Source organism: Opisthocomus hoazin, chromosome 8 (assembly GCF_030867145.1).
Source record: "Opisthocomus hoazin isolate bOpiHoa1 chromosome 8, bOpiHoa1.hap1, whole genome shotgun sequence".
In the NCBI taxonomy this organism is placed as follows: domain Eukaryota; kingdom Metazoa; phylum Chordata; class Aves; order Opisthocomiformes; family Opisthocomidae; genus Opisthocomus; species Opisthocomus hoazin.
The window spans coordinates 6,398,726-6,413,917 of NC_134421.1; positions in this window are offsets into that span (position 1 = coordinate 6,398,726).

The window sequence follows — 15,192 nt, forward strand, 5'->3', positions numbered from 1 at the left end:
TCCAGGCTAGCCCCTTCTGCCTGCCACCTATCTGCAGACGTTCGCACTTTCGGAGCAGGGCTGCGAAAGGAGCCTGGCATGACACCACCATTCCCAGGCTACGTTTGAAGTTTGAGGTGGCAAGACAAGCAAGCAGCCCCAGTCTCGGTGCCCCTGTTTGAGCAGTGCCATGGGCAGATGAGGCTGACAAACAGCTTTCCAGGCTAGCCCCTTCTGCCTGCCACCTATCTGCAGAAGTTCGAACTTTCGGAGCAGGGCTGCGAAAGGAGCCTGGCAGGGTACCTCCTTCCCAGGTTACGTTTGAAGTTTGAGGTGGCAAGACAAGCAAGCATCCCCACTCTCTGTGCCTCTGTGCGAGCAGTGCCATGGGCAGATGAGGCTGAGCAACAGCTTTCCAGGCTAGCCACTTAAGGCTGCCACCTATCTGCAGACGTTCGCACTTTCGGAGCAGGGCTGCGAAAGGAGCCTGGCAGGGACACCACCATTCCCAAGCTACGCTTGAAGTTTGAGGTGGAAAGACAAGCAAGCAGCCCCAGTCTCGGTGCCTCTGTGCGAGCAGTGCCATGGGCAGATGAGGCTGAGCAACAGCTTTCCAGGCTAGCCCCTTCTGCCTGCCAGCTATCTGCAGACGTTCGCACTTTCGGAGCAGGGCTGCGAAAGGAGCCTGGCAGGGACACCACCATTCCAAGGATTAGTTTGAAGTTTGAGGTGGCAAGACAAGCAAGAAGCCCCATTTTCTGTGCCTCTGTGCGAGCAGTGCCATGGGCAGATGAGGCTGAGCAACAGCTTTCCAGGCTAGCCTCTTCAGCCTGCCAGCTATCTGCAGACGTTCGCACTTTCGGAGCAGGGCTGCGAAAGGAGCTTGGCAGGGACACCACCATTCCCAGGCTACGTTAGAAGTTTCAGGTGGCAAGACAAGCAAGCAGCCGCAGGCTCTGTGCCTCTGTGCAAGCACTACCATGGGCAAATGAGGCTGAGCAACAGCTTTCCAGGCTAGCCCCTTCTGCCTGCCACCTATCTGCAGAAGTTCGCACTTTCGGAGCAGGGCTGCGAAAGGAGCCTGGCAGGGTACCCCCTTCCCAGGTTACGTTTGAAGTTTGAGGTGACAAGACAAGCAAGCAGCCCCACTCTCTGTGCCTCTGTGCGAGCAGTGCCATGGGCAGATGAGGCTGAGCAACAGCTTTCCAGGCTAGCCCCTTCTGCCTGCCAGCTATCTGCAGACGTTCGCACTTTCAGAGCAGGGCTGCAAAAGGAGCCTGGCAGGGACACCACCATTCCCAGGCTACGTTTGAAGTTTGAGGTGGCAAGACAAGCAAGCAGCCCCAGGCTCTGTGCCTCTGTGCGAGCAGTGCCATGGGCAGATGAGGCTGAGCAACAGCTTTCCAGGCTAGCCCCTTCTGGCTGCCAGCTATCTGCAGACGTTCGCACTTTCGGAGCAGGGCTGCGAAAGGAGCCTGGCAGGGACACCACCATTGCCAGGCTTAGTTTGAAGTTTGAGGTGGCAAGACAAGCAAGCAGCCCCATTCTCTGTGCCTCTGTGCGAGCAGTGCCATGGGCAGATGAGGCTGAGCAACAGCTTTCCAGGCTAGCCCCTTCTGCCTGCCAGCTATCTGCAGACGTTCGCACTTTCGGAGCAGGGCTGCGAAAGAAGCCTGGCAGGGACACCACCATTCCCTATCTACGTTTTAAGTTTGACGTGGCAAGAGAAGCAAGCAGCCCCCGTCTCTGTGCCTCTGTGCGAGCAGTGCCATGGGCAGATGAGGCTGAGGAACAGCTTTCCAGGCTAGCCCCTTCTGCCTGCCAGCTATCTGCAGACGTTCGCACTTTCAGAGCAGGGCTGGGAAAGGAGCCTGGCAGGGTACCCCCTTCCAAGGCTACTTTTGAATTTGAGGGGGCAAGGCAAGCAAGCAGCCCCACTCTCTGTGCCTCTGTGCGAGCAGTGCCATGGGCAGATGAGGCTGAGCAACAGCTTTCCAGGCTAGCCCCTTCTGCCTGCCAGCTATCTGCAGACGTTCGCACTTTCAGAGCAGGGCTGGGAAAGGAGCCTGGCGAGGTCCCCCCTTCCCAGGCTACGTTTGAAGTTTGAGGTGGCAAGACAAGCAAGCAGCCCCAGTCTCATTGCCCCTGTTCGAGCAGTGCCATGGGCAGATGAGGCTGACAAACAGCTTTCCAGGCTAGCCCCTTCTGCCTGCCACCTATCTGCAGAAGTTCGAACTTTCGGAGCAGGGCTGCGAAAGGAGCCTGGCAGGGTACCCCCTTCCCAGGCTACGTTTGAAGTTTGAGGTGGCAAGACAAGCAAGCAACCCCACTCTCTGTGCCTCTGTGCGAGCAGTGCCATGGGCAGATGAGGCTGAGCAACAGCTTTCCAGGCTAGCCACTTCTGGCTGCCAGCTATCTGCAGACGTTCGCACTTTCGGAGCAGGGCTGCGAAAGGAGCCTGGCAGGGACACCACCATTCCCTATCTACGTTTTAAGTTTGAGGTGGCAAGACAAGCAAGCAGCCCCAGTCTCTGTGCCTCTGTGCGAGCAGTGCCATGGGCAGATGAGGCTGAGCAACAGCTTTCCAGGCTAGCCCCTTCTGCCTGCCAGCTATCTGCAGACGTTCGCACTTTCGGAGCAAGGCTGCGAAAGGAGCCTGGCAGGGACACCACCATTCCCAGGCTACGTTTGAAGTTTGAGGTGGCAAGACAAGCAAGCAGCCCCCGTCTCTGTGCCTCTGTGCGAGCAGTGCCATGGGCAGATGAGGCTGAGCAACAGCTTTCCAGGCTAGCCCCTTCTGCCTGCCACCTATCTGCAGACCTTCGCACTTTCTGAGCAGGGCTGGGAAAGGAGCCTGGCAAGGTCCCCCCTTCCCAGGCTACGTTGAAGTTTGAGGTGGCAAGACAAGCAAACAGCCCCACTCTCTGTGCCTCTGTGCGAGCAGTGCCATGGGCAGATGAGGCTGAGAAACAGCTTTCCAGGCTAGCCACTTAAGGCTGCCACCTATCTGCAGACGTTCGCACTTTCGGAGCAGGGCTGCGAAAGGAGCCTGGAAGGGACACCACCATTCCAAGGCTTAGTTTGAAGTTTGAGGTGGCAAGACAAGCAAGAAGCCCCATTTTCTGTGCCTCTGTGCGAGCAGTGCCATGGGCAGATGAGGCTGACAAACAGCTTTCCAGGCTAGCCCCTTCTGCCTGCCACCTATCTGCAGACGTTCGCACTTTCAGAGCAGGGCTGCAAAAGGAGCCTGGCAGGGACACCACCATTCCCAGGCTACGTTTGAAGTTTGAGTTTGAAAGACAAGCAAGCAGCCCCAGGCTCTGTGCCTCTGTGCGAGCAGTGCCATGGGCAGATGAGGCTGAGCAACAGCTTTCCAGGCTAGCCCCTTCTGGCTGCCAGCTATCTGCAGACGTTCGCACTTTCAGAGCAGGGCTGCGAAAGGAGCCTGGCAGCGACACCAGCATTCCCAGGCTTAGTTTGAAGTTTGAGGTGGCAAGACAAGCAAGCAGCCCCATTCTCTGTGCCTCTGTGCGAGCAGTGCCATGGGCAGATGAGGCTGACAAACAGCTTTCCAGGCTAGCCCCTTCTGCCTGCCAGCTATCTGCAGACGTTCGCACTTTCGGAGCAGGGCTGCGAAAGGAGCCTGGCAGGGACACCACCATTCCCAGGCTTAGTTTGAAGTTTGAGGTGGCAAGACAAGCAAGCAGCCCCATTCTCTGTGCCTCTGTGCGAGCAGTGCCATGGGCAGATGAGGCTGAGCAACAGCTTTCCAGGCTAGCCCCTTCTGCCTGCCAGCTATCTGCAGACGTTCGCACTTTCGGAGCAGGGCTGCGAAAGAAGCCTGGCAGGGACACCACCATTCCCTATCTACGTTTTAAGTTTGACGTGGCAAGAGAAGCAAGCAGCCCCCGTCTCTGTGCCTCTGTGCGAGCAGTGCCATGGGCAGATGAGGCTGAGCAACAGCTTTCCAGGCTAGCCCCTTCTGCCTGCCAGCTATCTGCAGACGTTCGCACTTTCAGAGCAGGGCTGCGAAAGGAGCCTGGCAGGGTACCCCCTTCCAAGGCTACTTTTGAATTTGAGGGGGCAAGGCAAGCAAGCAGCCCCAGTCTCTGTGCCTCTGTGCGAGCAGTGCCATGGGCAGATGAGGCTGAGCAACAGCTTTCCAGGCTAGCCCCTTCTGCCTGCCAGCTATCTGCAGACGTTCGCACTTTCAGAGCAGGGCTGGGAAAGGAGCCTGGCGAGGTCCCCCCTTCCCAGGCTACGTTTGAAGTTTGAGGTGGCAAGACAAGCAAGCAGCCCCAGTCTCATTGCCCCTGTTCGAGCAGTGCCATGGGCAGATGAGGCTGAGCAACAGCTTTCCAGGCTAGCCCCTTCTGCCTGCCACCTATCTGCAGAAGTTTGAACTTTCGGAGCAGGGCTGCGAAAGGAGCCTGGCAGGGTACCCCCTTCCCAGGCTACGTTTGAAGTTTGAGGTGGCAAGACAAGCAAGCAACCCCACTCTCTGTGCCTCTGTGCGAGCAGTGCCATGGGCAGATGAGGCTGAGCAACAGCTTTCCAGGCTAGCCACTTCTGCCTGCCACCTATCTGCAGACGTTCGCACTTTCGGAGCAGGGCTGCGAAAGGAGCCTGAAAGGGATAGCACCATTCCCTATCTACGTTTTAAGTTTGAGGTGGCAAGACAAGCAAGCAGCCCCAGTCTCTGTGCCTCTGTGCGAGCAGTGCCATGGGCAGATGAGGCTGAGCAACAGCTTTCCAGGCTAGCCCCTTCTGCCTGCCAGCTATGTGCAGACGTTCGCACTTTCGGAGCAGGGCTGCGAAAGGAGCCTGGCAGGGACACCACCATTCCCAGGCTACGTTTGAAGTTTGAGGTGGCAAGACAAGCAAGCAGCCCCAGTCTCTGTGCCTCTGTGCGAGCAGTGCCATGGGCAGATGAGGCTGAGCAACAGCTTTCCAGGCTAGCCCCTTCTGCCTGCCACCTATCTGCAGACCTTCGCACTTTCGGAGCAGGGCTGCGAAAGGAGCCTGGCAAGGTCCCCCCTTCCCAGGCTACGTTTGAAGTTTGAGGTGGCAAGACAAGCAAACAGCCCCACTCTCTGTGCCTCTGTGCGAGCAGTGCCATGGGCAGATGAGGCTGAGCAACAGCTTTCCAGGCTAGCCACTTAAGGCTGGCACCTATCTGCAGACGTTCGCACTTTCAGAGCAGGGCTGCGAAAGGAGCCTGGCAGGGACACCAACTTTCCCAGGCTACGTTTGAAGTTTGAGGTGGCAAGACAAGCAAGCAGCCCCATTCTCTGTGACTCTGTGCGAGCACTGCCATGGGCAGATGAGGCTGAGCAACAGCTTTCCAGGCTAGCCCCTTCTGCCTGCCAGCTATCTGCAGACGTTCGCACTTTCGGAGCAGGGCTGTGAAAGGAGCCTGGCAGGGACACCACCATTCCCAGGCTACGTTAGAAGTTTGAGGTGGCAAGACGAGCAAGCAGCCCCCGTCTCTGTGCCTCTGTGCGAGCAGTGCCATGGGTAGATGAGGCTGACAAACAGCTTTCCAGGCTAGCCCCTTCTGCCTGCCAGCTATCTGCAGACGTTCGCACTTTCGGAGCAGGGCTGCGAAAGGAGCCTGGCAGGGACACCACCATTTCCAGGCTACGTTTGAAGTTTGAGGTGGCAAGACAAGCAAGCAGCCCCAGTCTCGGTGCCCCTGTGCGAGCAGTGCCATGGGCAGATGAGGCTGACAAACAGCTTTCCAGGCTAGCCCCTTCTGCCTGCTACCTATCTTCAGAAGTTCGAACTTTCGGAGCAGGGCTGCGAAAGGAGCCTGGCAGGGTACCTCCTTCCCAGGCTACGTTTGAAGTTTGAGGTGGCAAGACAAGCAAGCATCCCCACTCTCTGTGCCTCTGTGCGAGCAGTGCCATGGGCAGATGAGGCTGAGCAACAGCTTTCCAGGCTAGCCACTTAAGGCTGCCACCTATCTGCAGACGTTCGCACTTTCGGAGCAGGGCTGCGAAAGGAGCCTGGAAGGGACACCACCATTCCAAGGCTTAGTTTGAAGTTTGAGGTGGCAAGACAAGCAAGAAGCCCCATTTTCTGTGCCTCTGTGCGAGCAGTGCCATGGGCAGATGAGGCTGAGCAACAGCTTTCCAGGCTAGCCCCTTCTGGCTGCCAGCTATCTGCAGACGTTCGCACTTTCGGAGCAGGGCTGCGAAAGGAGCCTGGCAGCGACACCAGCATTCTCAGGCTACGTTTTAAGTTTGAGGTGGCAAGACAAGCAAGCAGCCCCATTCTCTGTGCCTCTGTGCGAGCAGTGCCATGGGCAGATGAGCCTGACAAACAGCTTTCCAGGCTAGCCCCTTCTGCCTGCCAGCTATCTGCAGACGTTCGCACTTTCGGAGCAGGGCTGCGAAAGAAGCCTGGCAGGGACACCATCATTCCCTATCTACGTTTTAAGTTTGACGTGGCAAGAGAAGCAAGCAGCCCCCGTCTCTGTGCCTCTGTGCGAGCAGTGCCATGGGCAGATGAGGCTGAGCAACAGCTTTCCAGGCTAGCCCCTTCTGCCTGCCAGCTATCTGCAGACGTTCGCACTTTCAGAGCAGGGCTGCGAAAGGAGCCTGGCAGGGTACCCCCTTCCAAGGCTACTTTTGAATTTGAGGGGGCAAGGCAAGCAAGCAGCCCCAGTCTCTGTGCCTCTGTGCGAGCAGTGCCATGGGCAGATGAGGCTGAGCAACAGCTTTCCAGGCTAGCCCCTTCTGCCTGGCAGCTATCTGCAGACGTTCGCACTTTCAGAGCAGGGCTGGGAAAGGAGCCTGGCGAGGTCCCCCCTTCCCAGGCTACGTTTGAAGTTTGAAGTGGCAAGACAAGCAAGCAGCCCCAGTCTCATTGCCCCTGTTCGAGCAGTGCCATGGGCAGATGAGGCTGAGCAACAGCTTTCCAGGCTAGCCCCTTCTGCCTGCCACCTATCTGCAGAAGTTCGAACTTTCGGAGCAGGGCTGCGAAAGGAGCCTGGCAGGGTACCCCCTTCCCAGGCTACGTTTGAAGTTTGAGGTGGCAAGACAAGCAAGCAACCCCACTCTCTGTGCCTCTGTGCGAGCAGTGCCATGGGCAGATGAGGCTGAGCAACAGCTTTCCAGGCTAGCCCCTTCTGCCTGCCACCTATCTGCAGACGTTCGCACTTTCGGAGCAGGGCTGCGAAAGGAGCCTTAAAGGGACAGCACCATTCCCTATCTACGTTTTAAGTTTGAGGTGGCAAGACAAGCAAGCAGCCCCAGTCTCTGTGCCTCTGTGCGAGCAGTGCCATGAGCAGATGAGGCTGAGCAACAGCTTTCCAGGCTAGCCCCTTCTGCCTGCCAGCTATGTGCAGACGTTCGCACTTTCGGAGCAGGGCTGCGAAAGGAGCCTGGCAGGGACACCACCATTCCCAGGCTACGTTTGAAGTTTGAGGTGGCAAGACAAGCAAGCAGCCCCAGTCTCTGTGCCTCTGTGCGAGCAGTGCCATGGGCAGATGAGGCTGAGCAACAGCTTTCCAGGCTAGCCCCTTCTGCCTGCCACCTATCTGCAGACCTTCGCACTTTCGGAGCAGGGCTGCGAAAGGAGCCTGGCAAGGTCCCCCCTTCCCAGGCTACGTTTGAAGTTTGAGGTGGCAAGACAAGCAAACAGCCCCAGTCTCTGTGCCTCTGTGCGAGCAGTGCCATGGGCAGATGAGGCTGAGCAACAGCTTTCCAGGCTAGCCACTTCTGGCTGCCAGCTATCTGCAGACGTTCGCACTTTCAGAGCAGGGCTGCGAAAGGAGCCTGGCAGGGACACTAACTTTCCCAGGCTACGTTTGAAGTTTGAGGTGGCAAGACAAGCAAGCAGCCCCATTCTCTGTGCCTCTGTGCGAGCACTGCCATGGGCAGATGAGGCTGAGCAACAGCTTTCCAGGCTAGCCCCTTCTGCCTGCCACCTATCTGCAGACGTTCGCACTTTCGGAGCAGGGCTGCAAAAGGAGCCTGGCAGGGACACCACCATTCCCAGGCTACGTTTGAAGTTTGAGGTGGCAAGACAAGCAAGCAGCCCCAGTCTCGGTGCCCCTGTTCGAGCAGTGCCATGGGCAGATGAGGCTGACAAACAACTTTCCAGGCTAGCCCCTTCTGCCTGCCACCTATCTGCAGAAGTTCGAACTTTCGGAGCAGGGCTGCGAAAGGAGCCTGGCAGGGTACCTCCTTCCCAGGCTACGTTTGAAGTTTGAGGTGGCAAGACAAGCAAGCATCCCCACTCTCTGTGCCTCTGTGCGAGCAGTGCCATGGGCAGATGAGGCTGAGCAACAGCTTTCCAGGCTAGCCACTTAAAACTGCCACCTATCTGCAGACGTTCGCACTTTCGGAGCAGGGCTGCGAAAGGAGCCTGGAAGGGACACCACCATTCCAAGGCTTACTTTGAAGTTTGAGGTGGCAAGACAAGCAAGAAGCCCCATTTTCTGTGCCTCTGTGCGAGCAGTGCCATGGGCAGATGAGGCTGAGCAACAGCTTTCCAGGCTAGCCCCTTCTGCCTGCCAGCTATCTGCAGAAGTTCGCACTTTCGGAGCAGGGCTGCGAAAGGAGCCTGGCAGGGTACCCCCTTCCCAGGCTTAGTTTGAAGTTTGAGGTGGCAAGGCAAGCAAGCAGCCCCATTCTTTGTGCCTCTGTGCGAGCACTGCCATGGGCAGATGAGGCTGACAAACAGCTTTCCAGGCTAGCCCCTTCTGCCTGCCAGCTATCTGCAGACGTTCGCACTTTCGGAGCAGGGCTGCGAAAGGAGCCTGGCAGGGACACCACCATTCCCAGGCTTAGTTTGAAGTTTGAGGTGGCAAGACAAGCAAGCAGCCCCATTCTCTGTGCCTCTGTGCGAGCAGTGCCATGGGCAGATGAGGCTGAGCAACAGCTTTCCAGGCTAGCCCCTTCTGCCTGCCAGCTATCTGCAGACGTTCGCACTTTCGGAGCAGGGCTGGGAAAGAAGACTGGCAGGGACACCACCATTCCCTATCTACGTTTTAAGTTTGACGTGGCAAGAGAAGCAAGCAGCCCCCGTCTCTGTGCCTCTGTGCGAGCAGTGCCATGGGCAGATGAGGCTGAGCAACAGCTTTCCAGGCTAGCCCCTTCTGCCTGCCAGCTATCTGCAGACGTTCGCACTTTCTGAGCAGGGCTGCGAAAGGAGCCTGGCAGGGTACCCCCTTCCAAGGCTACTTTTGAATTTGAGGGGGCAAGGCAAGCAAGCAGCCCCAGTCTCTGTGCTTCTGTGCGAGCAGTGCCATGGGCAGATGAGGCTGAGCAACAGCTTTCCAGGCTAGCCCCTTCTGGCTGCCAGCTATCTGCAGACGTTCGCACTTTCAGAGCAGGGCTGCAAACGGAACCTGGCAAGATACCCCCCTTCCCAGGCTACGTTTGAAGTTCGAGGTGCAAGACAAGTAAGCAGCCGCAGGCTCTGTGCCTCTGTGCGAGCAGTGCCATGGGCAGATGAGGCTGAACAACAGCTTTCCAGGCTAGCCTCTTCAGCCTGCCAGCTATCTGCAGACGTTCGCACTTTCGGAGCAGGGCTGCGAAAGGAGCAAGGCAGGGTACCCCCTACCCAGGCTACGTTTGAAGTTTGAGGTGGCAAGACAAGCAAACAGCCCCACTCTCTGTGCTTCTGTGCGAGCAGTGCCATGGGCAGATGATGCTGAGCAACAGCTTTCCAGGCTAGCCCCTTCTGCCTTCCAGCTATCTGCAGACGTTCGCACTTTCGGAGCAGGGCTGCGAAAGGAGCCTGGCAGGGACACCACCATTCACAGGCTACGTTAGAAGTTTCAGGTGGCAAGACAAGCAAGCAGCCGCAGGCTCTGTGCCTCTGTGCGAGCAGTGCCATGGGCAGATGAGGCTGAGCAACAGCTTTCCAGGCTAGCCCCTTCTGCCTGCCAGCTATCTGCAGACGTTCGCACTTTCGGAGCAGGGCTGCGAAAGGAGCCTGGCAGGGTATCCCCTTCCAAGGCTACTTTTGAATTTGAGGGGGCAAGGCAAGCAAGCAGCCCCAGTCTCTGTGCTTCTGTGCGAGCAGTGCCATGGGCAGATGAGGCTGAGCAACAGCTTTCCAGGCTAGCCCCTTCTGGCTGCCAGCTATCTGCAGACGTTCGCACTTTCAGAGCAGGGCTGCAAACGGAACCTGGCAAGATACCCCCCTTCCCAGGCTACGTTTGAAGTTCGAGGTGCAAGACAAGTAAGCAGCCGCAGGCTCTGTGCCTCTGTGCGAGCAGTGCCATGGGCAGATGAGGCTGAACAACAGCTTTCCAGGCTAGCCTCTTCAGCCTGCCAGCTATCTGCAGACGTTCGCACTTTCGGAGCAGGGCTGCGAAAGGAGCAAGGCAGGGTACCCCCTACCCAGGCTACGTTTGAAGTTTGAGGTGGCAAGACAAGCAAACAGCCCCACTCTCTGTGCTTCTGTGCGAGCAGTGCCATGGGCAGATGATGCTGAGCAACAGCTTTCCAGGCTAGCCCCTTCTGCCTTCCAGCTATCTGCAGACGTTCGCACTTTCGGAGCAGGGCTGCGAAAGGAGCCTGGCAGGGACACCAGCATTCCCAGGCTACGTTAGAATTTTCAGGTGGCAAGACAAGCAAGCAGCCGCAGGCTCTGTGCCTCTGTGCGAGCAGTGCCATGGGCAGATGAGGCTGAGCAACAGCTTTCCAGGCTAGCCCCTTCTGCCTGCCAGCTATCTGCAGACGTTCGCACTTTCGGAGCAGGGCTGCGAAAGGAGCCTGGCAGGGACACCACCATTCACAGGCTACGTTAGAAGTTTCAGGTGGCAAGACAAGCAAGCAGCCGCAGGCTCTGTGCCTCTGTGCGAGCACTGCCATGGGCAGATGAGGCTGAGCAACAGCTTTCCAGGCTAGCCCCTTCTGGCTGCCACCTATCTGCAGAAGTTCGCACTTTCGGAGCAGGGCTGCGAAAGGAGCCTGGCAGGGACCCCACCATTCCCAGGCTACGTTAGAAGTTTGAGGTGGCAAGACAAGCAAGCAGCCCCAGTCTCTGTGCCTCTGTGCGAGCAGTGCCATGGGCAGATGAGGCTGAGCAACAGCTTTCCAGGCTAGCCCCTTCTGCCTGCCAGCTATCTGCAGACGTTCGCACTTTCGGAGCAGGGCTGCGAAAGGAGCCTGGCAGGGACACCACCATTCCCAGGCTACGTTTGAAGTTTGAGGTGGCAAGACAAGCAAGCAGCCCCAGTCTCGGTGCCCCTGTGCGAGCAGTGCCATGGGCAGATGAGGCTGACAAACAGCTTTCCAGGCTAGCCCCTTCTGGCTGCCAGCTATCTGCAGACGTTCGCACTTTCAGAGCAGGGCTGCAAACGGAGCCTGGCAAGATACCCCCCTTCCCAGGCTACGTTTGAAGTTCGAGGTGCAAGACAAGTAAGCAGCCGCAGGCTCTGTGCCTCTGTGCGAGCAGTGCCATGGGCAGATGAGGCTGAGCAACAGCTTTCCAGGCTAGCCTCTTCAGCCTGCCAGCTATCTGCAGACGTTCGCACTTTCGGAGCAGGGCTGCGAAAGGAGCCTGGCAGGGTACCCCCTTCCAAGGCTACGTTTGAAGTTTGAGGAGGCAAGACAAGCAAGCAGCCCCAGTCTCGGTGCCCCTGTGCGAGCAGTGCCATGGGCAGATGAGGCTGACAAACAGCTTTCCAGGCTAGCCCCTTCTGGCTGCCAGCTATCTGCAGACGTTCGCACTTTCAGAGCAGGGCTGCAAACGGAGCCTGGCAAGATACCCCCCTTCCCAGGCTACGTTTGAAGTTTGAGGTGGCAAGACAAGTAAGCAGCCGCAGGCTCTGTGCCTCTGTGCGAGCAGTGCCATGGGCAGATGAGGCTGAGCAACAGCTTTCCAGGCTAGCCTCTTCAGCCTGCCAGCTATCTGCAGACGTTCGCACTTTCGGAGCAGGGCTGCGAAAGGAGCCTGGCAGGGTACCCCCTTCCAAGGCTACGTTTGAAGTTTGAGGTGGCAAGACAAGCAAAGAGCCCCACTCTCTGTGCCTCTGTGCGAGCAGTGCCATGGGCAGATGATGCTGAGCAACAGCTTTCCAGGCTAGCCCCTTCTGCCTACCAGCTATCTGCAGACGTTCGCACTTTCGGAGCAGGGCTGCGAAAGGAGCCTGGCAGGGACACCACCATTCCCAGGCTGCGTTAGAAGTTTCAGGTGGCAAGACAAGCAAGCAGCCCCAGGCTCTGTGCCTCTGTGCGAGCAGTGCCATGGGCAGATGAGGCTGAGCAACAGCTTTCCAGGCTAGCCCCTTCTGCCTGCCAGCTATCTGCAGACGTTCGCACTTTCGGAGCAGGGCTGCGAAAGGAGCCTGACAGGGACACCACCATTCCCTATCTGCGTTTTAAGTTTGAGGTGGCAAGACAAGCAAGCAGCCCCAGTCTCTGTGCCTCTGTGCGAGCAGTGCCATGGGCAGATGAGGCTGAGCAACAGCATTCCAGGCTAGCCCCTTCTGCCTGCCACCTATCTGCAGACCTTCGCACTTTCGGAGCAGGGCTGGGAAAGGAGCCTGGCAAGGTCCCCCCTTCCCAGGCTACGTTTGAAGTTTGAGGTGGCAAGACAAGCAAACAGCCCCAGTCTCTGTGCCTCTGTGCGAGCAGTGCCATGGGCAGATGAGGCTGAGCAACAGCTTTCCAGGCTAGCTACTTCTGGCTGCCAGCTATCTGCAGACGTTCGCACTTTCAGAGCAGGGCTGCGAAAGGAGCCTGGCAGGGACACCAACTTTCCCAGGCTACGTTTGAAGTTTGAGGTGGCAAGACAAGCAAGCAGCCCCAGTCTCTGTGCCTCTGTGCGAGCACTGCCATGGGCAGATGAGGCTGAGCAACAGCTTTCCAGGCTAGCCCCTTCTGGCTGCCAGCTATCTGCAGACGTTCGCACTTTCGGAGCAGGGCTGCGAAAGGAGCCTGGCAGGGACACCACCATTCCCAGGCTACGTTAGAAGTTTGAGGTGGCAAGACAAGCAGGCAGCCCCATGCTCTGTGCCTCAGTGCGAGCAGTGCCATGGGTAGATGAGGCTGACAAACAGCTTTCCAGGCTAGCCCCTTCTGCCTGCCACCTATCTGCAGACGTTCGCACTTTCGGAGCAGGGCTGCGAAAGGAGCCTGGCATGACACCACCATTCCCAGGCTACGTTTGAAGTTTGAGGTGGCAAGACAAGCAAGCAGCCCCAGTCTCGGTGCCCCTGTTCGAGCTTTGCCATGGGCAGATGAGGCTGACAAACAGCTTTCCAGGCTAGCCCCTTCTGCCTGCCACCTATCTGCAGAAGTTCGAACTTTCGGAGCAGGGCTGCGAAAGGAGCCTGGCAGGGTACCTCCTTCCCAGGCTACGTTTGAAGTTTGAGGTGGCAAGACAAGCAAGCATCCCCACTCTCTGTGCCTCTGTGCGAGCAGTGCCATGGGCAGATGAGGCTGAGCAACAGCTTTCCAGGCTAGCCACTTAAGGCTGCCACCTATCTGCAGACGTTCGCACTTTCGGAGCAGGGCTGCGAAAGGAGCCTGGAAGGGACACCACCATTCCCAAGCTACGTTTGAAGTTTGAGGTGGCAAGACAAGCAAGCAGCCGCAGTCTCTGTGCCTCTGTGCGAGCAGTGCCATGGGCAGATGAGGCTGAGCAACAGCTTTCCAGGCTAGCCCCTTCTGCCTGCCAGCTATCTGCAGACGTTCGCACTTTCGGAGCAGGGCTGCGAAAGGAGCCTGGCAGGGACACCACCATTCCAAGGATTAGTTTGAAGTTTGAGGTGGCAAGACAAGCAAGAAGCCCCATTTTCTGTGCCTCTGTGCGAGCAGTGCCATGGGCAGATGAGGCTGAGCAACAGCTTTCCAGGCTAGCCTCTTCAGCCTGCCAGCTATCTGCAGACGTTCGCACTTTCGGAGCAGGGCTGCGAAAGGAGCTTGGCAGGGACACCACCATTCCCAGGCTACGTTAGAAGTTTCAGGTGGCAAGACAAGCAAGCAGCCGCAGGCTCTGTGCCTCTGTGCAAGCACTACCATGGGCAGATGAGGCTGAGCAACAGCTTTCCAGGCTAGCCCCTTCTGCCTGCCACCTATCTGCAGAAGTTCGCACTTTCGGAGCAGGGCTGCGAAAGGAGCCTGGCAGGGTACCCCCTTCCCAGGTTACGTTTGAAGTTTGAGGTGGCAAGACAAGCAAGCATCCCCACTCTCTGTGCCTCTGTGCGAGCAGTGCCATGGGCAGATGAGGCTGAGCAACAGCTTTCCAGGCTAGCCCCTTCTGCCTGCCAGCTATCTGCAGACGTTCGCACTTTCAGAGCAGGGCTGCAAAAGGAGCCTGGCAGGGACACCACCATTCCCAGGCTACGTTTGAAGTTTGAGGTGGCAAGACAAGCAAGCAGCCCCAGTCTCTGTGCCTCTGTGCGAGCAGTGCCATGGGCAGATGAGGCTGAGCAACAGCTTTCCAGGCTAGCCCCTTCTGGCTGCCAGCTATCTGCAGACGTTCGCACTTTCGGAGCAGGGCTGCGAAAGGAGCCTGGCAGCGACACCACCATTCCCAGGCTTAGTTTGAAGTTTGAGGTGGCAAGACAAGCAAGCAGCCCCATTCTCTGTGCCTCTGTGCGAGCAGTGCCATGGGCAGATGAGGCTGACAAACAGCTTTCCAGGCTAGCCCCTTCTGCCTGCCAGCTATCTGCAGACGTTCGCACTTTCGGAGCAGGGCTGCGAAAGGAGCCTGGCAGGGACACCACCATTCCCAGGCTTAGTTTGAAGTTTGAGGTGGCAAGACAAGCAAGCAGCCCCATTCTCTGTGCCTCTGTGCGAGCAGTGCCATGGGCAGATGAGGCTGAGCAACAGCTTTCCAGGCTAGCCCCTTCTGCCTGCCAGCTATCTGCAGACGTTCGCACTTTCGGAGCAGGGCTGCGAAAGGAGCCTGGCAGGGACACCACCATTCCCTATCTACGTTTTAAGTTTGACGTGGCAAGAGAAGCAAGCAGCCCCCGTCTCTGTGCCTCTGTGCGAGCAGTGCCATGGGCAGATGAGGCTGAGCAACAGCTTTCCAGGCTAGCCCCTTCTGCCTGCCAGCTATCTGCAGACGTTCGCACTTTCAGAGCAGGGCTGGGAAAGGAGCCTGGCAGGGTACCCCCTTCCAAGGCTACTTTTGAATTTGAGGGGGCAAGGCAAGCAAGCAGCCCCAGTCTCTGTGCCTCTGTGCGAGCAGTGCCATGGGCAGATGAGGCTGAGCAACAGCTTTCCAGGCTAGCCCCTT